This window comes from Hoplias malabaricus, chromosome 13 (assembly GCF_029633855.1).
Source record: "Hoplias malabaricus isolate fHopMal1 chromosome 13, fHopMal1.hap1, whole genome shotgun sequence".
NCBI lineage: Eukaryota > Metazoa > Chordata > Actinopteri > Characiformes > Erythrinidae > Hoplias > Hoplias malabaricus.
This window is the reverse complement of record NC_089812.1, coordinates 24,927,140-24,941,433: the sequence shown is the minus strand read 5'-3', so window position 1 is coordinate 24,941,433 and position 14,294 is coordinate 24,927,140.

Below are 14,294 nucleotides of genomic sequence, written 5' to 3'. Positions count from 1 at the left end.
CTGAGTCTCTGAGGTTTGAGTCAGAATCGAGTCCTGAGTCTCTGAGGTTTGAGTCAGAGTCCAGTCCTGAGTCTTTGAGGTTTGAGTCAGAATCGAGTCCTGAGTCTCTGAGGTTTGAGTCAGAGTCAAGTCCTGAGTCTCTGAGGTTTGAGTCAGAATCGAGTCCTGAGTCTCTGAGGTTTGTGTCAGAATCGAGTCCTGAGTCTCTGAGGTTTGAGTCAGAGTCCAGTCCTGAGTCTTTGAGGTTTGAGTCAGAATCGAGTCCTGAGTCTCTGAGGTTTGAGTCAGAGTCAAGTCCTGAGTCTCTGAGGTTTGAGTCAGAATCGAGTCCTGAGTCTCTGAGGTTTGAGTCAAAGTCGAGTCCTGAGTCTCTGAAGTTTTAGTCAGAGTCCAGTCCTGAGTCTTTGAGGTTTGAGTTGGAGTTGAGTCCTAAGTTGCTAAAGTTTGACTCTGAGTCGAGTCATGAGGCTTTGAGGTTTGAGTCAGAGTCGAGTCTTGAGTCTTTGAGGTTTAAGTCATAACTGAGTCTGGAGTATCTTGTTCTGGAGTTGCTTCAGTCCATTAACACATACAACAGTCCACTTTCTGATCACACGACTGTTGTATGTGTGTGTGTGTGTGTGTGTGTGTGTGTGTGTGTTTGTGTGTGTGTGTGTCAGACACAGTGATGTTGCTGGAATTCCCTAACCCTACATTTGCTCCATTATAGCAGCTAGTGACCCACTGACCAAATGTAATCAGCCAGGAGTAGCTGTGTGGCCAGAAACTGACCATTAAAAAATGGTATGTCTAAGACAAAATGACTGTATTTAGCTCAGTGTCCACAGGTGTGGTTTATAAATATAATACAGATTAAGCTTAATCTGATCTGGGGCTAAAGAGCTTTTTAATAGCCCCTTCAAGTGCACCTATGGAGCAGCTGTTTCTGGCCAGACTCTGGCCACTCTTCCAGTAAAAGCTATGATAATGAGCAGTGGTCTCTCGAGAAAAAAGAGGGCAGTATGTACCGTCTCCGTCTGCCATGTGATCTTCAAAAAATAAATAAATAAAATAAAATAAGGAAAAAAAAAACAGAAAAATAATCGGCTCATGAACCCGAGTCCACCTCTACACCCTCCAGAGAGGCAGCGGAGAACCATCTCTCCGCCAAGTGTGTGTGTTCGGAATTTGGGGAATGGCTGTTTATCGATCACACACACTTCCCGCTGAGACGCTTTCACCGGCCGAACTCACACACTCTTATCTGCATGCCTCGCATTTCAGCTTCCTTTCTCAGTAAACAGGAATAAATGTGATTCTAATCTTTCTTCGCCCCTGACACCGCGCTCTGAAAGACTTTCAGATGAATGTGGCTAAAGGTTAGCCCCGCAGTGCTGCACACACACACACACACACACACACACAAACACACCGGCTACTTTACCACAAACACCTGCTTTGAAGCTCCATGTTGCATATCTATAGTTATATACACAGACTTTTTGTGTTAGCCTTTCATCTTCATGCATGGTGTTTCTGATATAGTGGCCAGTGAGTGGATGTAGAACTGGGGTGTTTCTGATAAAGTGGCCAGTGAGTGGATGTAGAACTGGGGTGTTTCTGATAAAGTGTCCAGTGAGTGGATGCAGAAATGAGGTGTTTCTGATAAAGTGGCCAGTGAGTGGATGTAGAAAAGGGGTGTTTCTGATAAAGTGGCCAGTGAGTGGATGTAGAACTGGGGTGTTTCTGATAAAGTGGCCAGTGTGTGGATGCAGAACTGGGGTGTTTCTGATAAAGTGGCCAGTGAGTGGATGTAGAACTGGGGTGTTTCTGATAAAGTGGCCAGTGAGTGGATGCAGAAATGAGGTGTTTCTGATAAAGTGGCCAGTGAGTAGATGTAGAACAGGGGTGTTTCTGATAAAGTGGCCAGTGAGTGGATGTAGAACTGGGGTGTTTCTGATAAAGTGGCCAGTGAGTGGATGTAGAACAGGGGTGTTTCTGATAAAGTGGCCAGTGAGTGGATGTAGAACTGGGGTGTTTCTGATAAAGTGGCCAGTGAGTGGATGTAGAACAGGGGTGTTTCTGATAAAGTGGCCAGTGAGTGGATGTAGAACTGGGGTGTTTCTGATAAAGTGGCCAGTGAGTGGATGTAGAACAGGGGTGTTTCTGATAAAGTGGCCAGTGAGTGGATGTAGAACAGGGGTGTTTCTGATAAAGTGGCCAGTGAGTGGATGTAGAAAAGGGGTGTTTCTGATAAAGTGGCCAGTGAGTGGATGTAGAACTGGGGTGTTTCTGATAAAGTGGCCAGTGAGTGGATGCAGAAATGAGGTGTTTCTGATAAAGTGGCCAGTGAGTAGATGTAGAACAGGGGTGTTTCTGATAAAGTGGCCAGTGAGTGGATGTAGAAAAGGGGTGTTTCTGATAAAGTGGCCAGTGAGTGGATGTAGAACTGGGGTGTTTCTGATAAAGTGGCCAGTGAGTGGATGTAGAATTGGGGTGTTTCTGATAAAGTGGCCAGTGTGTGGATGCAGAACTGGGGTGTTTCTGATAAAGTGGCCAGTGAGTGGATGCAGAACAGGGGTGTTTCTGATAAAGTGGCCAGTGAGTGGATGCAGAACTGAGGTGTTTCTGATAAAGTGGCCAGTGAGTGGATGCAGAACTGAGGTGTTTCTGATAAAGTGGCCAGTGAGTGGATGCAGAACTGAGGTGTTTCTGATAAAGTGGCCAGTGAGTGGATGTAGAACAGGGGTGTTTCTGATAAAGTGGCCAGTGAGTGGATGTAGAACAGGGGTGTTTCTGATAAAGTGGCCAGTGAGTGGATGCAGAACTGAGGTGTTTCTGATAAAGTGGCCAGTGAGTGGATGTAGAACTGAGGTGTTTCTGATAAAGTGGCCAGTGAGTGGATGTAGAACAGGGGTGTTTCTGATAAAGTGGCCAGTGAGTGGATGTAGAACTGAGGTGTTTCTGATAAAGTGGCCAGTGAGTGGATGTAGAACTGGGGTGTTTCTGATAAAGTGGCCAGTGAGTGGATGTAGAACTGGGGTGTTTCTGATAAAGTGGCCAGTGAGTGGATGTAGAACTGAGGTGTTTCTGATAAAGTGGCCAGTGAGTGGATGTAGAACTGGGGTGTTTCTGATAAAGTGGCCAGTGAGTGGATGTAGAACTGAGGTGTTTCTGATAAAGTGGCCAGTGAGTGGATGTAGAACAGGGGTGTTTCTGATAAAGTGGCCAGTGAGTGGATGTAGAACTGAGGTGTTTCTGATAAAGTGGCCAGTGAGTGGATGTAGAACTGAGGTGTTTCTGATAAAGTGGCCAGTGAGTGGATGTAGAACTGAGGTGTTTCTGATAAAGTGGCCAGTGAGTGGATGTAGAACTGAGGTGTTTCTGATAAAGTGGCCAGTGAGTGGATGTAGAACTGGGGTGTTTCTGATAAAGTGGCCAGTGAGTGGATGTAGAAAAGGGGTGTTTCTGATAAAGTGGCCAGTGAGTGGATGTAGAACTGAGGTGTTTCTGATAAAGTGGCCAGTGAGTGGATGTAGAACAGGGGTGTTTCTGATAAAGTGGCCAGTGAGTGGATGTAGAACTGGGGTGTTTCTGATAAAGTGGCCAGTGAGTGGATGTAGAACTGAGGTGTTTCTGATAAAGTGGCCAGTGAGTGGATGTAGAACTGAGGTGTTTCTGATAAAGTGGCCAGTGAGTGGATGTAGAACTGAGGTGTTTCTGATAAAGTGGCCAGTGAGTGGATGTAGAACTGGGGTGTTTCTGATAAAGTGGCCAGTGAGTGGATGTAGAACAGGGGTGTTTCTGATAAAGTGGCCAGTGAGTGGATGTAGAACTGAGGTGTTTCTGATAAAGTGGCCAGTGAGTGGATGTAGAACTGGGGTGTTTCTGATAAAGTGGCCAGTGAGTGGATGCAGAACAGGGGTGTTTCTGATAAAGTGGCCAGTGAGTGGATGCAGAACAGGGGTGTTTCTGATAAAGTGGCCAGTGAGTGGATGCAGAACAGGGGTGTTTCTGATAAAGTGGCCAGTGAGTGGATGTAGAACTGAGGTGTTTCTGATAAAGTGGCCAGTGAGTGGATGTAGAACTGGGGTGTTTCTGATAAAGTGGCCAGTGTGTGGATGCAGAACTGGGGTGTTTCTGATAAAGTGGCCAGTGAGTGGATGCAGAACAGGGGTGTTTCTGATAAAGTGGCCAGTGAGTGGATGCAGAACTGAGGTGTTTCTGATAAAGTGGCCAGTGAGTGGATGTAGAAAAGGGGTGTTTCTGATAAAGTGGCCAGTGAGTGGATGTAGAACTGGGGTGTTTCTGATAAAGTGGCCAGTGAGTGGATGTAGAACAGGGGTGTTTCTGATAAAGTGGCCAGTGAGTGGATGTAGAACTGGGGTGTTTCTGATAAAGTGGCCAGTGAGTGGATGTAGAACTGGGGTGTTTCTGATAAAGTGGCCAGTGTGTGGATGCAGAACTGGGGTGTTTCTGATAAAGTGGCCAGTGAGTGGATGCAGAACAGGGGTGTTTCTGATAAAGTGGCCAGTGAGTGGATGCAGAACTGAGGTGTTTCTGATAAAGTGGCCAGTGAGTGGATGTAGAAAAGGGGTGTTTCTGATAAAGTGGCCAGTGAGTGGATGTAGAACTGGGGTGTTTCTGATAAAGTGGCCAGTGAGTGGATGTAGAACAGGGGTGTTTCTGATAAAGTGGCCAGTGAGTGGATGTAGAACTGGGGTGTTTCTGATAAAGTGGCCAGTGAGTGGATGTAGAACTGGGGTGTTTCTGATAAAGTGGCCAGTGAGTGGCAGAAGAGGAGGGGGAGGCGGTGAATGTTATTGATAAAGTGGCCAGTGAGATGAAGTAAAGGGGGTGGTGTTTCCCATGAAGAGGCCAGTGAATAGAAGCACAGAGCAAGCAAATAGTTCCCAGTTCAGAGTGAATTGTTAAAGCAGTTTTGTGAATTTGTAAGTCACTCAGGTTCTCCAATATCAGAGAGTCTGAACAACGTGGATTCACAGCCTGTTTTTGACGTGGTAGAAAGTGCGGAAGGAGCGCGTGGCAGTGGTGAAACTTTCATAAAGACTAATGTCACACATATGGAAACCAGATGTACACAATACACGGAGGAGACTGTCCAACACACACAGACAAATGGGGCTCATCTCCGCTGACCCCAAAAGAGGAAAATGAAATCCCACACCCTATCAGTAAATAAATCAATCAAAATGTAATTCCAACATGTACGCGGTGACCTTCAGCGCCGCCCGCTTACAACAACAGCCGTACGAATTTCATTTACAGGCTCCGACTCTCCGTCCTCTGAAAGCAATAAGGAGTAATTGGGCCTGGCACTCACTCATAGCAAATCATCTTCGTCTTCTTCAGTCCACCACGCCTAGCTGTCACAGAGCCCGGAGGAGGACAACTCTCTCTCTCTCTCTCTCTCTCTCTCTCTCTCTCTCTCTCTCTCTTACAACTCTCTATCTCACTTACTCTGCATCTTTTGTCCTTTCTTTCTCCTTTCCTTCTATCTCTCTCTCCTTCTAGCTTTCTGTTATTCTATCTCGCTCTTTCACTTACTCTGCACCCCCCCCCCTCTCTCTCTCTCTCTCTCTCTCTCATCCTATTACTTTCCCTGTGCAGGCTAATTAACTGTGCATAAGTGAAAATGAGAATTGGTCTCTACTCAAACAGAATAGCTGTTAAGCACATGACTGACGCGCTGCTCTCTCCTCGTGCCGTTGCTCATTCTCCTGCACACCTAGCCACCCTGGGGCAAATGTTAAGATCTGTGGCCCCAATTAAACCCCCCACAGGGGACAGAGGTACCAGGTGTGTGTGCTCATTAACACCTAAGGGCACTTATGACATATTTAGGCATTGTTAGCAGACTCTGTTGGATGACTTGCACTTTTGTCTCTCAAACTAGTCTTGGACCTAAAGGTAAAGGCCAGTTCGTGGAAATGCAGCAGAAGCAGTGTTCCACATTTGGTCTTGGATTCAGTTTTAAAAAACTGATTTTCAGTTGTGTGTGTTAAATAATACATGACATGGTACATATGGCAATAGTAAGCACCACTGGCATACGAATGGCCACCAAGGGTTGTTAGGAATTAGCAGTGAATACAGAATGTAGACTGTTAAAATACAACACCTTGACCTGCTGTGTGAAGTAGCCCCTGTAGACCGCGACGGTGCTGAGGACAAATGGCTAAAATGCACCAGCATTTGTGCTCGATTACTAACCCCGGTTGAGCAGGCCATCATCTTTTCCCCTGATGGAACGTATGTTGGATTATATCAGGCTCTGTAGGAATACACAGCATGAAACAAGCGATTTCACATCCTTTATATTGAAACAGGGCGAAATGACAACATTGCAGACTCAGCTCTTCAGCTAGACTCAATAAGAATGCTTCCTTGTCGGCTAAGAACTGGGCACCACTGTTATGAAACAGGTAGAGTCGCTGCCACACAGCTCCAGGGTCCTGCGGTTGTGGTTTCAGTTGCCACCTTAGGTCACTCTCTGCAAGGAGATTGGTGTGTTTTCCCTGTGTCTGTGTGGGTTTCCTTTCAGTGTCCGGACACAATACAAAAACACGCGTTAGCAGGTGGATTGTTTGTGTGAATGTGTCCACAGATGTGAGTGTGTGATGTGCTGAGATTGACTGGATCCACATGCAAGGTGCTGTCCTACCTGGTGCCCAATGATTCTGGGACCTCCCCAGACCAAAAGCAACCCTTGATCAGGATGAAGAAGATGAATGAATGAATGAATTAATATTTCCCAACCAGAGGAGATAACTACTATCTGATCATATCTTCATGCAACTGACTCCAGCAAATAATTCATTATGGAAAAGATCAAAGCCAGTACAGAAAGAGATGGGAGTCTGCCTGAAATAGGTACCTCATCTCTCAACGACTGCTTTGACATGTACAGACAGACTGCAGCCTAGGGTGACCATGCTGAAGAGTGTGTATCATTTCTAACACAATACATCAGCAAGGACGTCACAGTTACTAAGGCTACGTTCACACAGCAGGTAAAAGTGGCCCAAATCTGATATTTTTTGTTCTGCTGTTCACACTGTCTATATAATGTGACCTATATCTGACATCAGTCTGAACAGATCACGCTCATAAACTGACCCGCATGCGCAAAAGGAAATGTCTGTATGGTTTACATAAAGCACTTGCTTTTTGAATTGAAGGAACCAGACTGGCGTTTTACTGCGCAGCAGTGTATCACAAATGAACACTAGGTAAAACATGGAAAACATTTTCATTAAAAACATTTTAATTACAGACATAAATACATTATTTCCTCTAAGCACAAATTTATCATGTCTTTCCCAAACATGTCATCTCCAACAAGAAGGAGAGAGGATTTTTCCTTTTTTTTTTTGTGGGGGGATGGGACAGGACTTCAAATTTTGCATACTCTTAAACGGTGCAGTGTCCGAAAAATCGTTGAGAAATGTGTCCACAGTTAAAGTGAAGAGATGTTGACCCAGAGTCAACCCTTGCAAAGCTGCCTGGCTGGACATCCTACCTGGCCAGGTTTTCAAAACATGAGCTGAACAGCTAACAGCTGTTCTCACAGACATCTGCACTACCTCCATGACCCAGGCAACTGCTCCTTATGTTTCAAGACCTCTACCATAATTCCAGTTCTAAAGAAATCTTCTGTTAATTGTCTAAATGACTACCAACATGCAGGACTCACCTCTGTCATAACAAGGTGATGCTTGAGGCTGGTTGCATCACGTACCAAGAATACATTACCAAGAACATTGGACATGTTCCAATTCGCATACCACCTAAAGATACCATATGCTTGATTGCATCTTTCCTGCTCCCATCTGGACAACCCCTGCACATTCGTTAGAAACTTGATAGACCGAGGCAGAAGACCCTCTTTATGACTGGATCTAGGACCTCCTGAAAAGGTGGTGTAAGGCAGTCCAGATTAGCTTCAACATTCCTAAGGAAATCACACTGAAGTACTGGAGTACCACAGGGATGCATTCTTTCACTGCTGCTTTTCACACTTATGACACATGTGCACTGTTACATTTAGCACAAACTTAGCAATCCTGTTTGCAGATAATACAACTGTGGTAGTCCTGATCAGTAAAAATAATGAGCTCTGCCTACAGAAAAGGGGCTGAAAATCTGGTGGTGGGGTGCCGATTACAAATAATCGGTCTCAGAACAATATAAAAACAAAGAAGACTCTTAAAGTCTTAATAATGACTCTCAGGGTGCTTTTCCATTGCATGGTATCTACACGATTTGACTCGATTCACGATTCGGTGCTTTTCCACTGGCCAAATCTGGTCCTGGTCCCTGGAACCAGGTACTTTTTTAGTCCCTGCTCGCTTACGGTTCCTTCCGAGCAGAGTAGGTGCTACATTGTGACGTGTAAACCCTGCCAAACACTGATTGGCCAGAGAGCCTGTCAATCACCACAAAATGCAGAGCTCCAGCACAAATTCACTGCTTATAAAAGCAAAGTTACAGCATCTTTCACATTTGATTTTATCCGACTCACAGTGGCGGCTTGTTACATTCCCCCGAGGTGTTTTGAAGAGGTTCAAACGCTCCTTGGGTCGGTGGCTGAAAAAAAATCTTCAACAAAAGACAAAGGTGCAACAAGGAAATCTGATCTGTGAGAACTGGTGCATAGAGCCATGTTTAGTGCAAACAACAACAACAACACGTGAATACACAACATGTACTGGTGTCTTCAAAGCCTGTGGTTCTTATCAGAGAGTGGGTTTTGTGATGTCACTGGCTTTATTTTGCATTGGAACTGTGCTAGTGGAAATTGAACCAGCAAAAAGCCAAGTCGAGCCAACCTCGACTTCCCACCAACCCCACACCCATCACTCTCTCCCCTTTTTTAAAATGGCGCCATAGAGAGTGTCTTAACCAACTGCATTAAAGTGTGGTATGGGAACTGCAGTGCCTCAGACCCCAAACGTGGCAACACAATACAATGTGGGGTGCCTTGCTGCCTTTCTCCCAGGACATCTTCCAAAAATGCCCTGCAAGGAAAGCCAACAGCACCATGGGATATCTCACTCACCCTGCGATAGATTCATTACTGTTCTACCGTCCGGAATCCAGTAACCTAGTAAACAAGCTCACTCCACCAGACTGTGTAAAAGCTACTTTCCACAGGCCATAAAACTACTTAACACTCTGTCACCCCCCACAACCAAACTGTGTCACCTTGGCTATGAACATTAGCACACATTTCTGCACTGTTTATCCCTCAAGTCTGGAGCTACACACTTCATTAAAGTGTACTGCTCTGTTAGAGTCTATTATTTACATATGTCCCAAATAACTGCAGTTACAAAATGCTGATTTCTATTTAAAAGATCAAATTACGCTTATATTCTTTGAAATTATTGTCTCTTTTTTTGTCTTTTTGACCCACAAGAAAAATATTGGCTGGGGGGAGTGAAGGTACAGGGATATCTCCTCACTCAGTATCCACAGCTGGAATACCCTTGAGCAAGACACCTAACCCCCAACTGTTACCCACACACTGAGGTAGCTGTCCACCATTCTATGAGTGTTCACTGCCCCTTATAATTAGTTTGTGTGTGTGTTTACTGCTACGGCTGGGTTAATTGTGGAGTCACCATTTCAATGTACTGCTGTGCCAATAAAAGCACACATACTGTATATGTTTGTGATGACAACTAACTTTATTTGGAAAACCTGAAATTGCACCCATTGCTAACATGTACAGTAGTGCATCACTGGACAACCACTGGTTCATGAGCTGCTGAATGCTTTTCTTTCACTAGCATAGCATCTACCTGTATGTGGGCGCATTTCATGTAGACTATATTCCCAAAATTCTTAGCACATCCCTGTCAGATACACCTCAACTTTCACTGGAAAAATGTTGAACAGTGAGTTTTAGAGGTACAAAGCATATCTTCATAAATACATAGGCACAATATCATAAGCATAGGCTGCTTCTTTGACATATTACAATTTGGGTCAATTTTTGTCTGAGCAGAACCTTTTTTATTGTAACTATGGAAATCATGTCAGTAAATTATCTCCCTCTTTTCAGCCTTGGACTCAGTCTGAGTAAACCCTTGAGTGTCGGTCAGATGGAGATGAGCTTACACGATCAAAGGGCTGATTGAAATGGATTTAGATCAGTACAAACTGGTCACTTCAGTGTGGGACTGGGAGGATTATGGAGCCATGAAAAACTGCTGGGCTCCTGAACAACAGTGATGCAACCAAAAAACAAAGAGAGACAGACAGATGCGGCCCTGTGTGTCTGGAAACACATGAAATGTCAAGTGCACTTGAAATGAGTACAATGTACACACACACACACACACACACATACACAGAGAGATGAGACATCTGTTCCCTAAAACAAAGAGAACGCTTTCTGACTGCTCTGTATACATAGCTTCTTCACAGAGTCCTGTTATTAGATTCTATTTTGTAACAAATTGTGTGTGTGTGTGTGTGTGTGTGTATGCACAGCCTTGCCAGTAAAGCGCATAAAGCAATAGCGTAATGTTTTGGACATGGTCGGTGGAGATCTGCTCTTTGATTTTTTTTCCACACTCCAGAAAGGATGTGAAAATGTGGGACTGTTCATGGCATTTAGTTCATTAGCGCTTACATCTGCTCTCTCTTTAATGCGGATACATGTAGCAGCCATTTCTGCTTTTAAACCGACTCCTCTCAGTTAATTAAGAGCATGTTTCAGCACTGGGGTTGTATTCGTTTGATATGTAAATCAGCTCATAAATCTCACTTCATGTTACTGTGTCCCAAATTACTTTTAAACCAACAAACACATGAACAGTAACAGATATCGCACTTCCGTGGGCTTTTATTTTGAAAGGTACCACACACCAGCCCAGAGACGCGGGAAGTGGGGTAGTGGAGGGTGTTGCATATTTTGGACATATAAATGTATGACAGCATTTTAGGGCCACTTAAAAATGTTTCAAAATGTAAACTCACTGTGAGCTATAGGGACTCACACGTCTATATTGTAGATATATTACGGTAGAACGTGTGTGAGATGCAGTTAAACCTGTTTCTCACTGAAAGGTGTAGAGGTTTAACAAAAAAAAATATATAAATAAATAAATAATAATAATATTAATTAATTAATAAATACTGTGTTATAAATATTATAAAGGATACATAACCATAATGTGGAGGAAATCTGCAGTTTCCATGTTGTTGAAGATGGAAATGAAACTGAAACCCAGATGCAGCCCTAAAGAACATGGTTTCTGATTCACAGCGAATTACAGTCATGCATTTTTTTACTGGAGGAATTTGGAGTCTGGTAGTTTAATCACTTACATATTACACAAACTATTACAACGTTATTCTCAAATAATTATAACCTTAATTTTAAAATTAAAATATAATAGACTGTGTTCTCAAAATCTTGTATATTATTTTTTTTAAAAACAAGTGGCTCTAAAACACAATTGCGTAAATCATCGTTGGTTTAAAAGTAGATCTTTTTTTTTCCACTTTTTAGGTTATTCATACAATTTCTAAATGTAGATTATCTAGTTGTTAACCGATTGAAAAAAAAAAAAATGTCCTCACTACACAAGTGACATATATGCTGCTGAAATATTTGGCATCCACTGCATAAAACACTGTCCTGTCCTTGCACCAGACCGTACTCTAACAATTACAGATTACAGGGACTGAACTGGAATTACTATAAAAAAATATCCTAATTACTCATTATTTTCTTCTCTCTAAAACCTACACAACTCTACCCACCAAAAAAGTGCATCCAACAATACAGACAGCATGGAGCTTCTTTTATACAGTGATAGGAAATGCAGTATCTAAAAAGCCTTATTGAAACAAGGTACATACAAAGGGATGTGGGGTAATGTAATTTCCACTGTTTCCACACAGACAGGGGCCCGAGGTGAGGGTTGAGACCCTGGGGCTGTCTTTCTAATAGAAGTTGTCTTTGTTAGAAAAATTACATTACTGTGTGTACATTAAAAATTTACACACACACACACACACACACACACACACACTTTCTCTCTCTCTAACGTGAACACTGGCAAAAGTCATGTGTTGTCAAGTGTGGGGTTAAACACACACTCCTCTGTCTAGTTGTGCGTGGATAGATCACATGAGAAAGAACATCCATCAGAGGGTAAAGCCTGCAGACAGTGTTATTGATCCGCTGTGGGTCCAATCAGCAATAATCAGCCCCACAGAGCTCCGCCCAGACGCTAAGCCATCGACCCACACACACTGCCCTCACTACACGCACATTCATTTTCATTAGCACAAACACACTCACACACACACACACACACACACACACTGTGCAGGATTAGTCTGGCTCACCCCCAGCACCGTGGGAATTGCTATGAAATGGACACTAAACGGCTAAACACAGATTAGCTGCTGAACACAGCGAGGCCACTGTGCTGCAACCTACACCAGAGTGTTCAGCGTTCTTTTACAAAACAAGTTAGAGAAACAATGAAGGAAACAAAGAAAAGGAAGAACATCATAAACACTGCTTCTCTGGACAGAGAGAGAGAGAGAGAGAAAGAGAGAGAGAGAGAGAGAGAGAGAGAGAGAGAGAGAGAGAGAGAGAGAGAGAGAGAGAGAGAGCATTGCTTAAATTACATTCGGCTTGCTCCTCCTCCTCCCAGTGGTCTTCCTCCTCCTCTTCCTCCCTCTCGTCTCTCGTGTTCATCCTCCTCTGCTTCTTCTTCCACACCGTGGTTCTTCTTCTCCTCTTATTCCTTCTGCCAGTGCTCCTCTTCCTCTCCTTCCTGTTCTCAGTAGTTCTCCTCTCCCCAACAAACTCCTTCTTCTCTTATTCTCCCATCTTCTTCTTCATTTTACACCTCCTTTACCTCCTCTCCCTCCTCCTCCCAGTGGTCTCCCTCCTTCTCCTTGTCCCCTGCCTTCTCCTTTAATACTTTCTCCACCTCCTCCTGCTCTATACATCTCCCAAAAGACCACTTTCTTCTTCATAATCCTCTTTCTTCTCCTCTTCCTCCTGCTCTTCTTCTTACTTGCTCTCCTTCGTTTAAAGAGGAGGAGGGAGGGGGGGCTCTTTGCATAATTGTTTCTTTCACTTTAAAAAAGTAATTAAGTGAGTGGGATTTTGAAGGCCGTGCGCCAGGAGAGGAGGCTGGGGAATAATTAGGGATTGATTTGCGTGAGAGACTTCAAGAGAAACTGTCTCTCTCTCTCTCTCTTTTCACAGATGGCACTAGCATAATATCTCTGTGTGTGTGTATATGTGTGTGTGTGTGTCTGTGTGTGTGTGTGTGTGTGTGTGTGTGTGTGTGTGTGTGTGTGTCTGGTTTAAATATCGCTTTCTTCATGTTTTTTCCTCCTTTTCAATAGGTGAGAGCTTGGATTCAACATCAGAGCCCTGGCAAGAGTCTGGACACTTCAAGAGAGAGAGAGAGAGAGAGAGAGAGAGAGAGAGAGAGAGAGAGAGAGAGAGAGAGAGAGAGAGAGAGAGAGAGAGAGAGAGAGAGAGAGAGAATTACACAGAGGAAGAGATGGAAAAGTGAGGGAGATGGGCATTAAAGAGACAGAGAAACAGAGAAAAAGGGAAAGGCAGGGAAAGAGGAATATGTAGAGAGTGACAGAGAAAGAGAAGGATGTAGATATAAAGTGAAGGGGAGTGAACAGATAGAAAGAAAGAGAAACAGAAAGTAGCATTGAAGATAAGGAAAGAAATAGAGAAAAAGATAGGGGAGAGAGAGAGAGAGAGAGAGAGAGAGAGAGAGAGAGAGAGAGAGAGAGAGAGAGAGAAGAGAGAGAGAGTATCCACAGGATCCATATTTTGCTTTGGCAGGGAGCGGGTGACAGATTGTGGCGGAGCTGGGTGACAGTGAGAGTGGAGGAACATGCAGTAATTAGAAGAGTCATGCTACACACCGCACTGTTACAGTGACAAGCCACAAGCCGAGATCAGCGTTCAGTAACGAGCCTGAGGCGGCCAGACAGCAGAATGGACCTGACACTAAAAAACCCAGCCGACAGGGCCTCCGTCACACAAACCGGCAACACAACCGCACAGGAGAACAGACCACGACAAGCCCACGATGCTCGCCTCTGAACTACCCTGCCCTCGGCCCACCACGGAGCTGTGGGACTCTGAAATCATCTCCTGTCCCTGCCGAGGGTCAAGCTACCTTCACAGGTGCTGAAATTGCCAATTCAATTAGCCCTCATGTAAAGTTACACTGAATCACCTATTACACGGGGACTAACAAATAACAGGTCTGCTGTTATAGGTG